The sequence below is a fragment of the Nicotiana tabacum genome, chromosome 19, assembly GCF_000715075.1.
Source record: "Nicotiana tabacum cultivar K326 chromosome 19, ASM71507v2, whole genome shotgun sequence".
Taxonomy (NCBI): Eukaryota; Viridiplantae; Streptophyta; class Magnoliopsida; order Solanales; family Solanaceae; genus Nicotiana; species Nicotiana tabacum.
This window is the reverse complement of record NC_134098.1, coordinates 10999350-11018729: the sequence shown is the minus strand read 5'-3', so window position 1 is coordinate 11018729 and position 19380 is coordinate 10999350. Positions and strand designations below refer to the sequence as shown.

The 19380-nt window shown below is 37.2% G+C and overlaps 1 protein-coding gene across 4 annotated transcripts in view; it reads right to left on the bottom strand.

The window, feature by feature from the left end:
• Nucleotides 1-18515, bottom strand: part of LOC107785867 (mavicyanin-like) — a 32030-nt gene extending 13515 nt beyond the window's left edge. For all 4 annotated transcript variants that reach the window (XR_001647980.2, XR_012703191.1, XR_001647979.2 and 1 more), the window contains exon 1: nt 1389-18515. The gene's annotated coding sequence lies outside the window, so the exon portion shown is untranslated. The remainder of the gene's footprint in view (nt 1-1388) is intronic.
• Nucleotides 18516-19380: the final 865 nt, after the last annotated feature.

The following is a 19380-nucleotide window of genomic DNA, read 5'->3' as shown; positions in this document are numbered from 1 at the left end:
TTGGAATAGTTGTTATGGTGTCCCAAGTCACCGGTTTATTTTAAATCCCAAATCGAGGAAATTGACTCTATTTTATGGTCCGCAAACACAGAAGACTGGGTAAGAAATTCTATTAACCCGGGAGAAGGTGTGAGGCACTCCCGAGTTTCGTGATTTTAGTACGGTCGCTTAACAATTAATACTTGGCCTAATTATCTGATTTATTACATATTTAAAGTCTATTGTGCATTTTTACTTTTTAATCGCTTTTAATTATTTATGGAATTATTTCTGGAACAAGTCACGATGTCATGCACTTGTGTTTTTGGTACACGTCGCAAACCGCGCCACATGAAATGCACCCGCGATTTACGACATGCATATTTTTATTATTGTTTGAAGTTCTGGTCGAGTCACGTAAAACGCACACTCGAATTGGGATTTACGTATCGTGACCATGCCACGGGAACCGTACCCATGGCCACGATGATTTATTATTCGCGTCTAAAGCAAGCTACGATGTTCATGATTAATTGCTACATTTGAGATCAAGCGTGAAGATCCAAGAGTTATGGAATGATTGTTGGAGAAACATCACGTGGATTAAATATGGAAAAGTATGCTTGTTACTAAAGAAGGGATAAGCCAGTCGCATATTATCACGAAGTGGGCCTGGCATATGACTTATTTGCCTCATCAATTCATTTATGAAATGGGATCAAACTAACAACCTGTGCTATTATAATCCCAATTTAATTTTCTGATTCCCTAAGACTAACAGATGGCCCAGTCAACGTAAATACTAACCAAATAGCCTACTAGTTAATAAAGCAACTCTAATCAACTTAACAAATTCATGGCAACTCTCACCCAGCTTCGGTTTCAAATTTAAGAATGAAACTAATAAAATCTTATAACAAAATAAGGATCTTAAAACATAACCATATAAACACGAAAGAAACAGACTATATGGAGAACTATTCGAAGATACTCAAATTCTAAGGTAGAACATTACTCAACTGGAACTAACTGTTACACAAATGGCCACCTTCACGTTATTTAATATAAATTGGACTCATGGTTTGATGTTGAAGACTTTTCTAATTTTAATTTAACCTGAGAAATTCAATTTCAGTTCCAGTTTTAAATGAACAAAAATATCTGAATTTCAACACACTTGAGCGCAAATCAGTTGTCTTACAAGTGAAGGCTTAACAGTGATTTAACAAATGATTTTTTTGCAGACAGATTTATTCTAACTTTATGCATCAGAGTATTTCAACATTAATTCAAATTTGCAATTAGCAGCGATGAACTTTTTCAAACGTATAAGGAATAATCACTGCCAGTTTTATTGCAATATAGCATCTAAACAAAACTTACAGTATTTTTTGGATCGAAATTCATACCTGAATAGCAAACAAAAATCGAAAGCCAAATAAAGGCTGAAAACCAGACGTGATGTTGGAATTCAGCTACTGGACAGCAGAGTAAACAACAGCGAAATCAGCTCATTGGAAATTCGGAACACTCTTTGAAAAATTTTCAGATCTGGAATACTTGCGTTCTAGAGTCTTTGCTGCTCCTGGGTATGCGTGTGTTTTCGCTGATGAATAATTGACTGAATGTGTGTATGTTCTTTGTTTTTTGAGAGTGAGGCTCCATTCTCAAAAAATGGGAATCAAAGAGGGGGGTCTGCCGATATCTCTGATCTTCTGAATCCAAAGGGGAGGGTGAAATTAGGGTCTATTTTAGAGATGAAGGGGGATATTGGGCCGGCGGGTAGTGGGCTGGGGCGAATGGAAGGAAAATGGGCCACTAGAAACCTGGCCCAAAGCTGTAATGAGACCCCATAGCCTTCTCTTTTCTTTTTTTGTATTTTTCAAGACTAATCAATTTATTTAACACTCCTAATTCCAACTAATTTGTAAAATTAACCTAATGACCTATTTTTCTATAATTAACTAATTCATTTAACTAACAAATGCATGTAGAGTTACTAATGTATTTTTTGATATTTTAGTGTTTTACAAATGCAATTAATTATGCAATTAAAATCTAAAAATGTAAAAATTAAAAAAAAATTTGTATTTTCTTTAGGATATAAAATGCAACTTAAAAATGCATCAAACATGAATACGTACAAAGCAAACTAACTAAAAATATAGAAAAATAATTTAAAGCTATTTTTTGGATTTTTTAGGAGTAATTTTATATTAGGGCAAAAATTAGGTGTTCACAGCTGCCCCTCTTTGCTCGGAAACATGAAAAGTTTTCGGACTAAGATAAAGTGAGCAATTACAAGCAATTTTTGCCCATTTGGATACTCCATGGGAAGCATTTTTTGAAAAGTTTGACCGAACTTTGCTTCGGAGGTTGCCTACATATCTTTGGCTATAAAGGAATCAGGTCAGTGTAGTTCTAGAAGTTTAGGTAGCTGGGACTACCGAGAAGATGTGATTTCACTGTTGTTACTGCTATTTACTTCTTGCTGAGCACCCTATTACACCAAAGTCAAAATGAAAAAGAAACTAACTAAGCCTATCAGCTACGAGTTACAAGATTCCTATCTATGAGTCTTCTAAAGCTTGATCTTGAGTCTTGAATGGTTCTTCATGCGGACTTTTGATTTGAACCTTGATGCTTGCTAGCTGCAGGTGCTAGTTCTTTCTTCTTCAACTTTTCGGATCAAGACGGGACATGCAAAGCTTGTAACTTCAGCCATGTCTTGAGCAGTTCACATCTTTCATCGGCTTCTGCATTTTGGATTCACTTCTCTTCTTTTTTTTTTCTTTTATTCTGGATTGAGACTTCTTCCTTTGTCATCTCGGACTACCCTCGTTCTTCAGGTGGGCGCCAGCAACTGACTTGAAAATTGAAATGAATTCCCTCGTTCTCCAGGTGGGCGCCTGCTAATGACTTGAAAATTGAAACAAATTCCCTCATTATCCAGGTGGGCACCTGATGCTGACTTAAAACTTGAAAGAAATTCCCTCGTTCTCCAGGTGCGCGCTTGATGCCTTAAAACTTGAAATGAATTCCCTTGTTTTCCAAGTGGGGGCCTGCTGACTTAAAAACTTGAAATGAATTCCCTCGTTTTCCAGGTGGGTGCCTGATGTTGACTTAACACTTGAAATGAATTCCCTCATTCTCCAGGTGGGCGCCTAATGCTGACTTAAAACCTGAAATGAATTCCCTCATTCTCCAGGTGGGAGCCTAATGCTGATTTAAAACCTGAAATGAATTCCCTCATTCTCCAGGTGGGCGCCTGATACTACAACAAAATAGACAAAACAAAAAAAACTTTTCTGCCCCAGTTTGCACTAGGAAGATTTGTGAGTTGTTAGCAGAACTATAAATCACCTATGCTATTGATGAATGATGCAATGATGAGAGTAAAATTAAAGACTCGACTAGGATATGTGTCTCCTAAAGAAATAAAAATCTGAAAAACCCAAACTAGGAAGTGTGTCTCCTAAATTTGAGATTGAGCTTGCAGAAAACTATAAACTAAGCTTGACTAAACTAAAAACTAACCCTATTCTCCAGGCGGGACCTCTGATTTCAAGAAAACTAAAGATTGATAACTTAGAAAACTAAAAATTGACCTTTTTTTTAATCCAGACTTCCCGTTTTTTAAACTTATTATCGTAGGAGAAAATTCATCAGACTAGGTCTTTTTTTTATGGTATCTTAGGAGAAAGATTCATCAGACTAAGATTTTGATCCTAGGAGAAAGTTCATCAGACTAGGTCTTTTTTATGGTATCTTAGGAGAAAGATTCCTCTTTTTTTGTTATCTTAGGAGAAAGATTCATCAGACTAAGATTTTGATTCTAGGAAAAAATTCATCTGACTAGGTCTCTTTTCTTTTTTTTGGTATCTTAGGAGAAAGATTCATCAGACTAAGATTTCTATCCTAGGAGAAAGTTCATCAGACTAGGTCTTCTATCTTAAGAGAAAGATTCATCAGACTAAGATTTTGATCCTATGAGAAAATTCATCAAACTAAGTCTCTTTTTTATTATCTTAGGAGAAAGATTCATCAGAGTAAGATTTCGATCTTAGGAGAAAATTCATCAGACTAAGATTTTGATCCTAGGAGAAAATTCATCAGACTAGGTTTTCTATCTTAGGAGAAAGATTCATCAGACTAAGATTTTGATCCTAGGAGAAAGTTCATCAGACTAGGTCTTTTTTTTTGGTTATCTTAGGAGAAAGATTCATCAGACTAAGACGTTTATCCTAGGAGAAAATTCATCAGACTAGGTTTTCTATCTTAGGAGAAATTCATCAAACTAGGTTTTCTATCTTAGGAGAAAGATTTATCAGACTAAGATTTTGATCCTAGGAGAAAGTTCATCAGACTAGGTCTTCTATCTTAGGATAAAGATTCATTAGACTAAGATTTCGATCCTAGGAGAAAATTCATCAAACTAGGTCTTCTATCTTAGGAGAAAGATTCATCAGACTAAGATTTTGATTAGGAGAAGATCCATCAGACTAGGACTTATTATCCTAGGAGGAAAAATGTGAAGAGCAATGGCAACATTTTATGCACACTAGCAAGACAGATAAAGGCAAAGATTTGAGAAACTTTCCTTTGTCGGCTCTTCTCTTCTTTTTTTTATTTTTCTTTCTTTTCTTCTTTTTCTTTTTTTTTTTTTGTTTTTGAACCAACTTCCTTGCACTGCTTTGTTCCTGTTTCAAACAAAAGAAATTTTGTCAGTTTTAAAAGTGGTGGTCGGTTTATGGCCTTGAGTCTTGGGCAGCTTGGCTTTGTGATCATCCAGCCTTTGGAAGACCGACTGTATTGGTAGTTTGTTGCACTGCTGGGAGACTCTGTTGTTGCTTTCAAGAGACCTTTACTTTCTATATGAACCATGATTATTTCGCTCCCAGTGCCATTTGTGTTTTGTGGCTCAATCAGCCTTGTCTCAAAAAAAAGAGTTATTTTCTTAGATAACCTTTTCTGATATCTTGAATGGCTTTTGCTTTTGGAGCAATTTGTCTGTCAGAGAAAATCACAACTTGTAAAGGCCTTTTGCACGATGTGCACACTTTGTAGTCCTTGTTCATTACTATAGAGAGCTTGAGCCCCTGATTAACCTCGAGGTTATCTTTTCTTGCTTTAGCCAAGTAGGCTGATAAGGGTATTTTGGGGGGAAGCCTTTGCATGAATCCTCAAGGCATGTTGACTGTAACACCTAACTGTGCTGGCCAAATTAACTTTGTGCAACTGAAAAGCTAGTAGCAGATTTTGAAATCTTTTCTTGCTTGTTTTGACAAGGAGTGACTCAGAGTGAAGGACAAAATGATGCAAAGAAACAATATTAACAAGAAATGCCCTTGTCGAGAAGGAAATAGGGAAGAGTTTACCCCTTTTTTTCTTTTCTTTTTTTTTCTTTTTTTTTTGGTAACTAGCCTCAATGATCATGAGATGCATTTTGGACTCAATGGCCTAATTTATCAAACTAATTCAATCTTTCTTTTTACATTCTTATGACCTCTAAAGCCGGGTTTGTTTAGTTCATGCCAATTTCTTGCATCAGCTTCACAACTAACTCTCGACTAGTGGTGCCCCGAGGGATTTTCACCAGCAAGTCTCTCTCATTTATTTATCTCTTCTTACCGTCGCCTTACAGTTCCCGTGAAGGTTTTCACTAGTAAGACTCTCTCATTTTTCTTTTATTTTCCTTTTTCTTTTGCTTTCTTGTGTGAGCAACTTGACAGTGTTCTATGTCGTGTGACAACTGTTGCTCATTGTATGCGTCTCTTGGCATTCTTGAAGGCTGATTAGGAGGTCTTTATTTAGAAGGTTTTTGGATAGGGTTGGAAAGAAGGGACGACATAAGGCTCAAAGTAGACTCAAAATGAGGGGGTTGTAGACTTACAACACATGGAATCGACTCTTTCAAAATTGAAATAAATTCTTTGCCCCAGTTTCAGATACTGGGGATTTTTGGAATTTTTTTTCTTCTTATTTAGCTGGACTGAACCGTCTAAGGCTTCCTACGTATCCTTTTTTTTAAAAGGAATCATGTCAAACGTAGTTCAAACCTCTGAACTAACTTTTTTTTTTTCATCTTTCTTTCTTTTTCTTTTTCTTTTTCTTTCTTTTTTTCTCATTTTTCCTTCTTTCTTCTCTTTTTTTTTTGGTTTTCAAAACAAACTGCCCCGGCTTCTATTTTCTAGGGGCATGGACCTTCGAATGTTCTTTTTTCTTTTTTTTTTCACTTGAACTTTCTAAGAGTTTTTCCAGTTTGTACTTTGGGAGCATGGACTTTTCTTTTCATTTTTTATTTTTGACTTTTGACTCTAAACTTGATTCCAAAAGAGGGTGATCAAAGAAAATAACACAGGCTCAAAAGGTGTAACAAAGGGTATAAAGAGTTTGGGTAGTAGAACAAGGGCCTCCTAGCCTCTAGAATGCCAATCATGGTTTCCTTTCGCGACATAGCATTGATGAACATGTCTGTCTTCTTGGTGTGTCATGGTCGGAAGACACTTTTCACCCATTAATGTCAAACTTTCCAATAAACTTCAATTGATTCTTCCTTAAACCCGACCTTCACAATGATTTGAAGGTAAAGATCATTAACCTCCTCGGGTCATTTTTATTCGAGCTTAATTCCAAAGTATTTCAACTCTTTATTCATCCTCAAAAGTTATTTTTTTCTCATTTATCCAATTCAAGCTTAAATCGGTTTTCTAAGATCTGGCCAAAAATTCCACATGCATGTCATATCACTAAAACTAGCGGAAAAAGAATTAAGCATGGAATGACACAAAAAGACAAACTGTATTTCATTGAGTAAACAACAAGGCAAATAACCTATAATCCGAGTTACAACCCTAAAATAACCCGGGTAATGAAAATAGCAATAAAACGGACAGACAAGACTCACACAAACAAAATAGAGGGATAGAAGGGTTTGACTCAATAAAACAAATAAAATCTGGATCACACCCTGGAATAACACAGATAATAGAAAAAAACATCAAAACAAGCTACCAAGATTCCTTCCTAGTGAGGAGGGAATGACTTTTTAATTGCTAAACTTGACATTTAGCCACAAATTTGCTAATCAGAATCACCATGGCCTTCTCCAATTTCAGTCGGCAAATTCCTGAGAGGATTCTCATACTCCATGTCACCACACATCATCCACATAAAGTGTGCATCATCATGTGCATGTAAAGGATTCTGCGTGATATTCTGGGTGTCATTATCTTGGATCACAATCAGTTTTTCCTGGATCATCCTTTCTATTTCTCTTTTCAAATCCTGACAACTTTCAACATTGTGCCCCTAGGCATTGGAATGGTATTCACACCTTTTAGAAGGGTCAAAGCTTCTTGCACGTGGGTCTACATGATTTGGAGGAATAGGTGCAATCATGTCATAACGCTTTAATTTCTCAAACACACTTGCATAGGACTCTCCTATTGGTGTAAAATTATCTTTCAACCTTTGTTCCCATCTATACCCCTGACCTGGATGTGGGTTATAGGGCACTTGAAAATTTTGTGAAGGTTGGTGGAGATTTTACGGTGCTGGTGCTCGCCTTCTGGGGTGTCTTGGTGGGTGGACAACATACTTAAGTGGAGTAATAGAGTATTGTGGGTTCTGAGGTGGATAGTAGTGCTCAGGGAAATCATCGAAAACCTGATGAGGCTGCTCATACCTTCGAGATGTTCTCCTAGGACCTCTTCTCTACCTTATTGTCATCATGGTTTCTTCATCATTCTCCTTCATGTCACTAAAATTACCCGATTCAATTTGAACAGCCTGAGTTGCAGCTTTGAGAGCTGCTTGACTTATAATTCTGCCTGTCTTAAGGCCATTCTCAACTATTTCCCCAATTTTGATTGCTTCCGGGAAGGATTTGCCAACTGGGACATCATGTTTTGAAAATAATTTGGCTTTTGAGCTTGAAGTAAGACAGTGATTAGCTCGTGGCCATCTGTGGGTGGCTTAACTATAGCTGCTTGCTCTCTCCATTTAATGGCATATTCCTTGAAGCTGTCAGTCGATTTCTTCTTCAGCTTAGAAAGGGAATTGCGGTCTGGGGCAATGTCGATGTTGTAGTAGAATTGTCTAACAAAGGCCCAGGCCATGTCATCCTAGACATGCCAGTGAGAGGTGTCTTGATCAATAAACCATTCAGAGGCTACCCCTGTCAGGCTTTCTCCAAAATAAGCCATTAGTAATTCTTCATTTCTTCCAACACCTCTTAGCTTATTGCAATACCTTTTCAAGTGAGCTATGGGGTCGTCGTGTCCATCATACTTTTCAAATTTGGGGATCTTGAAACCAAGTGGCAAACCAACATTGGGGAACATACATAGATCCTTGAAGGCATTACTCTTCTGACCTGCCAACTCTTGCATGTTTTTAAACTGTTGTTCTAAGCTTTTCATTCTTTGGGTCATTTCTTCCTGTGCCATCTTTTGGGCAGGCTTCTCAATTTTTGCAGGAAGATCAAATAGGTACGAGTGGTACTCAAGAGAATGGTACTGTTTTTGCTGGGTAGCAAATTGTGACTCATGAGTTTTCTTTTGTACCACTGTCGGCTGTGGGATGGTGAAGACGGGCATAAAAGTAGTGGTTGTTTGATTAGTTGTCAATGGCACACTTTAGGAGCGCACAACAGAAGTTCCAGCTGTAGTCATACAGTTGGGATAAAGACTCAACTCAGGTGGATAAGATGGATCATGCAATGAGACCGGAATGGTAGTAGTCAAAATGGATGTGAACTCTGGGAAACCATGAATAGAAAAAGGCGGTCCTTGGCTATTGGCCCATGCTTGACACATTTCAGTCATTTGCTACTTCAGTACTCTATTTTCCTCAACCACAGTAGACTCTTATTGAACCCTCTGACCCTGAGTCTCTTGAGCACTTGTAACAACTTCGATGCCAGTTGTCAATGGCCTTTTTCCCTTGGATCTTGTGTTGCCAGCTTACCACAAACCGACCACCTCAAACTTTCTTTACAATTCAAAATAAGAGACACGTTAGAATGGACTCAATCGGTCCTTATTATTATTATCATCATTTTTTTAACACTTTTTTTTATGGTCGATCGAACCTGATGTGGGTTGCCTACGTATCATGTAGGAACATGAATCAGATCTTGCGTAGTTCGGGAAGATCAAGAATAAAGGAAATAAACTAACTCTCTTTTTTGTTTCTAATTTTCGAAAGAAAGACCTATAAAGAAGACTTCTGAGGAATCATGATGTTGACTTAACACTTAAAATGAATTCCCTCATTCTCCAGGTGGGCACCTAATGCTGACTTAAAACCTGAAATAAATTTCCTCATTCTCCAGGTGGGCGCTTGATACTACAACAAAATAGACAAAACAAAAAAACATTTTCTGCCCCAGTTTGCACTAGGAAGATTTGTGAGTTGTTAGCAGAACTATAAATCACCTATGCTATTGATGAATGATGCAATGATGAGAGTAAAATTGAAGACTCGACTAGGATATGCGTCTCCTAAAGAAATAAAAATCTGAAAAACCCAAACTAGGAAGTGCGTCTCCTAAATTTGAGATTGAGCTTGCGAAAAACTATAAACTAAGCTTGACTAAACTAAAAACTAACCCTATTCTCCAGGCGGGGCCCCTGATTTCAAGAAAACTAAAGATTGATAACTTAAGAAAACTAAAAAGTGACCTTTTTTTAAAATCCAGACTTCCCGTTTTTTAAATTTATTATCCTAGGAGAAAATTCATCAGACTAGGTCTTTTTTTTTATGGTATCTTAGGAGAAAGATTCATCAGACTAAGATTTTGATCCTAGGAGAAAGTTCATCAGACTAGGTCTTTTTTATGGTATCTTAGGAGAAAGATTCATCAGACTAAGATTTTAATCCTAGGAGAAAGTTCATCAGACTAGGTCTTCTATCATAGGAGAAAATTCATCAGAGTAGGTCTCTTTTCTTTTTTTTTTGGTATCTTAGGAGAAAGATTCATCAGACTAAGATTTCTATCCTAGGAAAAAGTTCATCAGACTAGGTCTTCTATCTTAGGAGAAAGATTCATCAGACTAAGATTTTGATCCTAGGAGAAATTTCATCAGACTAAGACTCTTTTTTATTATCTTAGGAGAAAGATTCATCAGACTAAGATTTCGATCCTAGGAGAAAATTCATCAGACTAAGATTTCGATCCTAGAAGAAAATTCATCAGACTAGGTTTTCTATCTTAGGAGAAAGATTCATCAAACTATGATTTTGATCCTAGGAGAAAGTTCATCAGACTGGGTCTTTTGTTTTATTATCTTAGGAGAAAGATTCATCAGACTAAGACGTTTATCCTAGAAGAAAATTCATCAGACTAGGTTTTCTATCTTAGAAGAAATTCATCAAACTAGGTTTTCTATCTTAGGAGAAAGATTTATCAGACTAAGATTTTGATCCTAGGAGAAAGTTCATCAGACTAGGTCTTCTATCTTAGGAGAAAGATTCATTAGACTAAGATTTCGAGCCTAGGAGAAAATTCATCAGACTAGGTCTTCTATCTTAGGAGAAAGATTCATCGGACTAAGATTTTGATTAGGAGAAACTCCATCAGACTAGGACTTTTTATCCTAGGAGGAAAAATGTGAAGAGCAATGGCAACATTTTATGCACATTAGCAAGACAGATAAAGGCAAAGATTTGAGAAACTTCCCTTTGTCGGCTCTTCTCTTCTTTTTTCTTTTTCTTTCTTTTTTTTTTCTTTTTTTTTTTTTATTTTTGTACCAACTTCCTTGCACTGCTTTGTTCCTGTTTCAAACAAAAAAAATTTTGTCAGTTTTAAAAGTGGTGGTCGGTTTGTGGCCTTGAATCTTGGGCAGCTTGGCTTTGTGATCATCCAGCCTTTGGAAGACCGACTGTATTGGCAGTTGGTTTCACTGCTAGGAGACTCTGTTGTTGCTTTCAAGAGACCTTTACTTTCTATATGAACCATGATTATTTAGCTCCCAGTACCATTTGTGTTTTGTGGCTCAATCAGCCTTGTCTCAAAAAAGAGATTTCTTTTCTTAGATAACCTTTTCTGATATCTTGAATGGCTTTTGCTTTGGGAGCAAGTTGTCTGTCAGAGAAAATCACAACTTGTAAGTGCCTTTTGCACGATGTGCACACTTCATAGTCCTTGTTCAGTACTATAGAGAGCTTGAGCCCCTGATTAACCTCGAGGTTATCTTTGCTTGCTTTAGCCAAGTAGGCTGATAAGGGTATTTTGGGGGGAAGCCTTTGCATGAATCCTCAAGGCATGTTGACTGTAACACCTGACTGTGCTAGCCAAATTAACTTTGTGCAACTGAAAAGGTTGTAGCAGATTTTGAAATCTTTTCTTGCTTGTTTTGACAAGGAGTGACTCAGAGTGAAGGACACAATGATGCAAAGAAACAATATTAACAATAAATGCCCTTGTCGAGAAGGAAATAGGGAAGAGTTTCCCTTTTTTTTCTTTCTTTTTTTTTGGTAACTAGCCTCAATGATCATGACATGTATTTTGGACTCAAGGGTCTGATTTATCAAACTGATTCAATCTTTCTTTTTACCATTCTTATGACCTCTAAAGCCGGGTTTGTTTTGTTCATGTCAATTCCTTGCATCAGCTTCACAACTCACTCTCGACTAGTGGTGCCCCGAGGGATTTTCACCAACAAGTCTCTCTCATTTATTTATCTCTTCTTACTGTCGCCTTACAGTGCCCGTGAGGGTTTTCACTAGTAAGACTCTCTCATTTTTCTTTTATTTTCCTTTTTCTTTTGCTTTCTTGTGTGAGCAAACTGACAGTGTTCTATATCGTGTGACAATTGTTGCTCATTGCATGCGTCTCTTGGCATTCTTGAAGGCTGATTAGGAGGTCTTTATTTGGAATGGTTTTGGATAGGGTTGGAAAGAAGGGACGACATAAGGCTCAAAGTAGACTCAAAATGAGGGGGTTGTAGACTTACAACTCTTGGAATCGACTCTTTCAAAATTGAAATAAAATCTTTGCCCCAGTTTCAGATACAGGGGATTTTTGGAAATTTTTTTCTTCTGATTTAGTTGGACCGAACCGTCTAAGTCTCCCTACGTATCCTTTTTTTTTTAAAAGGAATCATGTCAAACGTAGTTCAAACCTCTGAACTAACTATTTTTTTTTTCATCTTTCTTTCTTTTTCTTTTTATTTCTTTTTTTCTCATTTTTCCTTCTTTCTTCCTTTTTTTTTGTTTTCAAAACAAACGGCCCCAACTTCTATTTTCTAGGGGCATGGACCTTCGAATGTTCTTTTTTCTTTCTTTTTTTTCACTTGAACTTTCTAAGAGTTTCCCCAGTTTGTACTTTGGGAGCATGGACTTTTCTTTTCATTTTTTATTTTTGACTTTTGACTCTAAACTTGATTCCAAAAGAGGGTGATCAAAGAAAATAACACAGGCTCAAAAGGTGTAACAAAGGGTATAAAGAGTTTGGGTAGTAGAACAAGGGCCTCCTAGCCTCTAGAATGCCAATCATGGTTTCCTTTCGCGACATAGCATTGATGAACATGTCTGTCTTCTTGGTGTGTCATGGTCGGAAGACACTTTTCACCCATTAATGTCAAACTTTCCAATAAACTTCAATTGATTCTTCCTCAAACCCGACCTTCACAATGATTTGAAGGTAAAGATCATTAACCTCCTCGGGTCATTTTTATTCGAGCTTAATTCCAAAGTGTTTCAACTCTTTATTCATCCTCAAAAGTTCTTTTTTCTCATTTATCCAATTCAAGCTTAAATCAGTTTTCTAAGATCTGGCCAAAAATTCCACATGCATGTCATATCACTAAAACAAGCGGGAAAAGAACTAAGCATGGAATGACACAAAAAGATAAATTGTATTTCATTGAGTAAACAACAAGACAAACAACCTAAAATCTGAGTTACAACCCTAAAATAACCCGGGTAATGAAAATAGCAATAAAACGGACAGACAAGACTCACATAAATAAAATAGAGGAATAGAAGGGTTTGACTCAATAAAACAAATAAAATCTGGATCACACCCTGGAATAACCCAGATAATAGAAAAAACATCAAAACAAGCTACCAAGATTCCTTCCTAGTGAGGAGGGAATGACTTTTCAATTGCTAAGCTTGACATTTAGCCACAAATTTGCTCATCAGAATCACCATTGCCTTCTCCAATTCCAGTCGGCAAATTCCTGAGAGGATTTTCATACTCCATGTCACCACACATCATCCACATAAAGTGTGCATCATCATGTGCATGTAAAGGATTCTGCGTGATATTCTGGGTGTCATTATCTTGGATCACAATCAGTTTTCCTGGATCATCCTTTCTATTTCTCTTTTTAAATCCTGACAACTTTCAACATTGTGCCCCTAGGCATTGGAATGGTATTCACACCTTTTAGAAGGGTCAAAGCTTCTTTCACGTGGGTCTACATGATTTGGAGGAATAGGTGCAACCATGTCATAATACTTTAATTTCTCAAACACAATTGCATAGGACTCTCCTATTGGTGTAAAATTATCTTTCAACCTTTGTTCCCCTCTATACCCCTGCTTGGATGTGGGTTATAGGGCACTTGAAAATTTTGTGAAAGCTGGTGGAAATTTTGTGGTGCTGGTGCTCGCCTTCTGGGGTGTCTTGGTGGCTGGACAACATACTGAAGTGGAGCAATAGAGTATTGTGGGTTCTGAGGTGGATAGTAGTGCTCAGGGGAATCATCGAAAACCTGATGAGGCTGCTCATACCTTCGAGATGTTCTCCTAGGACCTCTTCTCGACCTTATTGTCATCATGGTTTCTTCATCCTTCTCATTCGTGTCACTAAAATTATCAGATTCAATCTGGACAGCCTGAGTTGCAGCTTTGAGAGCTACTTGACTTATAATTCTGCCTGTCTTAAGGCCAATCTCAACTATTTCCCCAAATTTGATTGCTTCCGGGAAGGATTTGCCAACTGCGGACATCATGTTTTGAAAATAATCTGGCTCTTGAGCTTGAAGTAAGACAGTGATTAGCTCGTGGTCATCCATGGGTGGCTTAACTCTAGCTGCTTGCTCTCTCCATTTAATGGCATATTCCCTGAAGCTTTCAGTCGATTTTTTCTTCAGCTTAGAAAGGGAATTGCGGTTTGGGGCGATGTCGATGTTGTACTGGAATTGTCTGACAAAGGCCCGGGCCATGTCATCCTAGACATGCCAGTGAGAGGTGTCTTGATCAATAAACCATTCAGAGGCTACCCCTGTCAGGCTTTCCCCAAAATAAGCCATTAGTAATTCTTCATTTCTTCCAACATCTCTTAGCTGATTGCAATACCTTTTCAAGTGAGCTATGGGGTCGCCGTGTCCATCATACTTTTCAAATTTGGGGATCTTGAAACCAAGTGGCAAACCAACATTGGGGAACATACATAGATCCTTGAAGGCAATACTCTTCTGACCTGCCAACCTTGCATGTTTTTCAACTGTTGTTCTAAGCTTTTCATTCTTTGGGTCATTTCTTCCTGTGCCATCTTTTGGGCAGGCTTCTCAATTTTTGCAGGAAGATCAAATAGGTACGAGTGGTACTCAGGAGAATGGTACTGTTCTTGCTGGGTAGCAAATTGTGACTCATGAGTTTTCTTTTGTACCACTGTCGGCTGTGGGATGGTGAAGACGGGCATAATAGTAGTGGTTGTTTGATTAGTTGTCAATGGCACACTTTGGGAGCGCGCAACAGAAGTTCCAGCTGTAATCATACAATTGGGATAAAGACTCAACCCAGGTGGATAAGATGGATCATGCAATGAGACCGGAATGGTAGTAGTCAAAATGGATGTGAACTTTTGGAAACCATGAATAGAAAAAGGCGGTCCTTGGCCATTGGCCCATGCTTAACATATTTCAGTCATTTGCTACTTCAGTACCCTATTTTCCTCAACCACAGTAGACTCTTGTTGAACCCTCTGACCCTGAGTCTCTTGAGCACTTGTAACAGCTTCGATGCCAGTTGTCAATGGCATTTTTTCCTTGGATCTATTGTTGCCAGCTTACCACAAACCGACCACATCAAACTTTCTTTACAATTCAAAACAAGAGACACGTTAGAATGGACTCAATCGGTCCTTATTATTATTATCATCATTTTTTTAACACTTTTTTTATGGTCGATCGAACCTGATGTGGGTTGCCTACGTATCATGTAGGAACATGAATCAGATCCTGCGTAGTTCGGGAAGATCAAGAATAAAGGAAATAAACTAACTCTCTTTTTTGTTTCTAATTTCCGAAAGAAAGACTTATAAAGAAGAAACAAAATATTTTTGGATTTCGATTTGTTTGTTTTTTTTAAAAAGAATTTTTGAAAAGAAAGACTTCTAAAGAAGAAAGAAAATATTATTTTTTTGGAATTTTGACTTTTTTTTTGGAATTTCGAAAGAAAAAACTTCTAAAAAAGAAAGGAAATATTTTTCGATTTTTGGACTTTTATTTTGAATTTATGAAAGACATACTTCTAAAGAAAAAAGAAAATATTTTTGAATCTTGAATTTTCTTTTCAATTTTCGAAAGAAGAATGAAAATATTTTTGGATTTTGAGAAGAAATTAAAAAGAAAATATTTTTGTATTTTTTTTAAAATTGGGGTCTAAAAGAAAGACTTTCTAAAGAAGGAAGTAAAGAAAAATATTTTTAGATTTTTAAAATTGTGGTCTAAAAGAAAGACTTTCTAAAGATGACGTAAAGGAAAATATTTTTGAATTTTTTGAAAATTATGGGCCGGAACCGATGAGATTTGCCTACGTATCTCACATCCGGTGAGAATCAGACCCGCGTAGTTCTGCCAGTTTTGACGGAACAGGGAAAATATGAATTTTTAAAATATTGGCTTATTTTCTCTCTTTTGTTTTTCAAAATTTCGGCAGAGTTTTGAAATATTTCAAATACCTACCTCACTCTTGTTGATTTTTTTCTTCTTGATTTTCTTTCTCTATTCTAGAAGTCGATCAACATATAACCCGAAGAAAATGAATACACAAGTAGCACGTAATGCATCAGGATGGTCTTTTAATTTGGGTACACCTGTCCTGAACAGACCCAACCCATGTGTTGAGTCCCAAAGTCAAATGCATGTGATGCAAACAAACGTTCCTACTAGGGATCCGACATGAGGCTATGTTATTCTAAGTTTAAATCCTGGGTGTACTGTTCTAGACCTGGCTTACCCAAGCGGACAACTCGAGCCGGGGGGAGAAGCGTACCGGGAATACAGAAGCTTCACCGACTTTGCAACTTATCCGAACCTCGTTCTAAAATTAGGATATGACTCTAACAGAAAAGAAGCCACGCGAAGCGCACGCTTCCCAGAAGATTTAGAAGACTCAGAGAGAAGAAAGGTTTCATAGCAGTTTATATACAATTCACATAATATCAAAGCGGTAAAAAGCGGCATTTAGCACATTAGGCTTAAATATGTAAAAAAATCAGATAATAAACCAAAGCCAAGTATGATAGTTATTCTAAGCTCTAATTTTGAACCCTGAACCATAAGTTCTGGGTTCTTGTCCCCAGCAGAGTCGCCAGAGCTGTCACACCTCCTTTTTTCCGAAGGGGATAGGGAGTTTTTTCAATTAAAGTGACGTTAATCGAAATGGGATTATTTATTTATCAGAGTCGCCACTTGGATTAGTTGTTATGGTGTCCCAAGTCACCGGTTTATTTTAAATCCCAAATCAAGGAAATTGACTCTATTTTATGGTCCGCGAACACAGAAGACCGGGTAAGAAATTCTGTTAACCCGGGAGAAGGTGTGAGGCACTCCCGAGTTCAGTGGTTTTAGCACAGTCACTTAACAATTAATACTTGGCCTAATTATCTGATTTATTACATATTTAAAGCCTATTGTGCATTTTTACTTTTTAACCGCTTTTAATTATTTATGGAATTATTTTTGGAACAAGTCACGGTGTCGTACACTTGTCGTTTTGGCACACGTCGCAAACCGCGCCACATGAAATGCACCCGCGATTTACGATATGCATATTTTTATTATTGTTTGAAGTTCTGGTCGAGTCACGTGAAACGCACACTCGAATTGGGATTTATGTATCGTGACCATGCCACGGGAACCGTACCCATGGCCACGATGATTTATTATTCGCATCTAAAGCAAGCTACGATGTTCATGATTAATTTTTACATTTGAGATCAAGCGTAAAGATACAAGAGTTATGGAATGATTGTTGGAGAAACATCACGTGGATTAAATATGGAAAAGTATGCTTGTTACTAAAGAAGGGATAAGCCAGTCGTATATTATCACGAAGTGGGCCTGGCATATGACTTATTTGCCTCATCAATTCATTTATGAAATGGGATCAAACTAACAACCTGTGCTATTATAATCCCAATTTAATTTTCTGATTCCCTAAGACTAACAGATGGCCCAGTCAACGTAAATACTAACCAAACAGCCTACTAGTTAATAAAGCAACTCAAATCAACTTAACAAATTCATGGCAACTCTCACCCAGCTTCGGTTTCAAATTTAAGAATGAAACTAATAAAATCTTATAACAAAATAAGGATCTTAAAATATAACCATATAAACACGAAAGAAACAGACTATATGGAGAACTATTCGAAGATGCTCAAATTCTAAGGTAGAACATTACTCAACTGGAACTAACTGTTACACAAATGGCCACCTTCACGTTATTTAATACAAATTGGACTCATGGTTTGATGTTGAAGCCTTTTCTAATTTTAATTTAACCTGAGAAATTCAATTTCAAATCCAGTTTTAAATGAACAAAAATATCTGAATTTCAACACACTTGAGCGCAAATCAGTTGTCTTACAAGTGAAGGCTTAACAGTGATTTAACAAACGATTTTTTTGCACACAGATTTATTCTAACTTTATGCATCATAGTAGTTCAACATTAATTCAAATTTGTAATTAGCAGCGATGAACTTTTTCAAACGTATAAGGAACAATCACTGCCAGTTTTATTGCAATATAGCATCTAAACAAAACTTACAACATTTTTTGGATCAAAATTCATACCTGAATAGCAAACAAAAATCGAAAGCCAAATAAAGGCAGAAAGCCGGACGTGATGTTGGAATTCAGCTACTGGACAGCAGAGTAAACAACAGCGAAATCAGCTCATTGGAAATTCGGAACACTCTTTGAAAAATTTTCAGATCTGGAATATTTGCGTTCTAGAGTCTTTGTTGCTCCTGGGTATGCGTGTGTTTTCGCTGATGAATAATTGACTGAATGTGTGTATGTTCTATATTTTTTGAGAGTGAGGATCCGTTCTCAAAAAATGGGAATCAAGGAGGGGGGTCTGCCGATATCTCTGATCTTCTGAATCCAAAGGGGAGGGTGAAATTAGGGTCTATTTTAGAGATGAAGGGGGATATTGGGCCGGCGGGTAGTGGGCTGGGGCGAATGGAAGGAAAATGGGCCACTAGAAACCTGGCCCAAAGCTGTAATGAGACCCCATAGCCTTCTCTTTTCTTTTTTTGTATTTTTCAAGACTAATCAATTTATTTAACACTCCTAATTTTAACTAATTTGTAAAATTAACCTAATGACCTATTTTTCTATAATTAACTAATTCAATTATCTAACAAATGCATGTAGACTAAATGTATTTTTTGGTATTTTAGTGTTTTACAAATGCAATTAATTATGCAATTAAAATCTAAAAAATGTAAAAATTAAAAATATTTTTGTATTTTCTTTAGGATTTAAAATGCAACTTAAAAATGCATCAAACATGAATACGTACAAAGCAAACTAAGTAAAAATATAGAAAAATAATTTAAAGCTATTTTTTGGATTTTTTAGGAGTAATTTTATATTAGGGCAAAAATTAGGTGCTCACACTTGGGGCATTCTCTCCATCTCGAGGGGCCTCGAAAACAGTCCCCGCAGTCGTACCCACCATTGGCTCATTATGGTGGGAGGTAGCCTCAATCCTCGATGATTCAGGGACTTTGACCAATTCTCTTCCCAAGACTCCCTCATCACAAAATAGAATCTTTGCGGTCTTCATCGATTCAGTAGCCTTTGGAGCCTCGACGCTTTTCTTCACTCGGGCCACCAATATGGACCCGTCATTTTCTTCTTCCTCTTCGTCTTCATCCCTCAAATGCCGAACTGACTCTTCGGTCAAAGGGATGGTGTTCTTCCTCGGCTTACGAGCCGTCTTTGTCTTAAGTGTTGGATCTTCGGAGGTAGAGGCCCTTTTTTCTTTTGTTATCCTTCACCGGTTTTGGAACCGGGGCCAAAGTCTCTTCCTTTCCAGACGAGGGCCTCATGACCACATCTTTTCCCAGGCCTACACATAAGAGAATCAGTTAAGTATAAGAAAGTCATTTCATTCGAATCATCGAAGGCATGGGGAAGAGGATTAC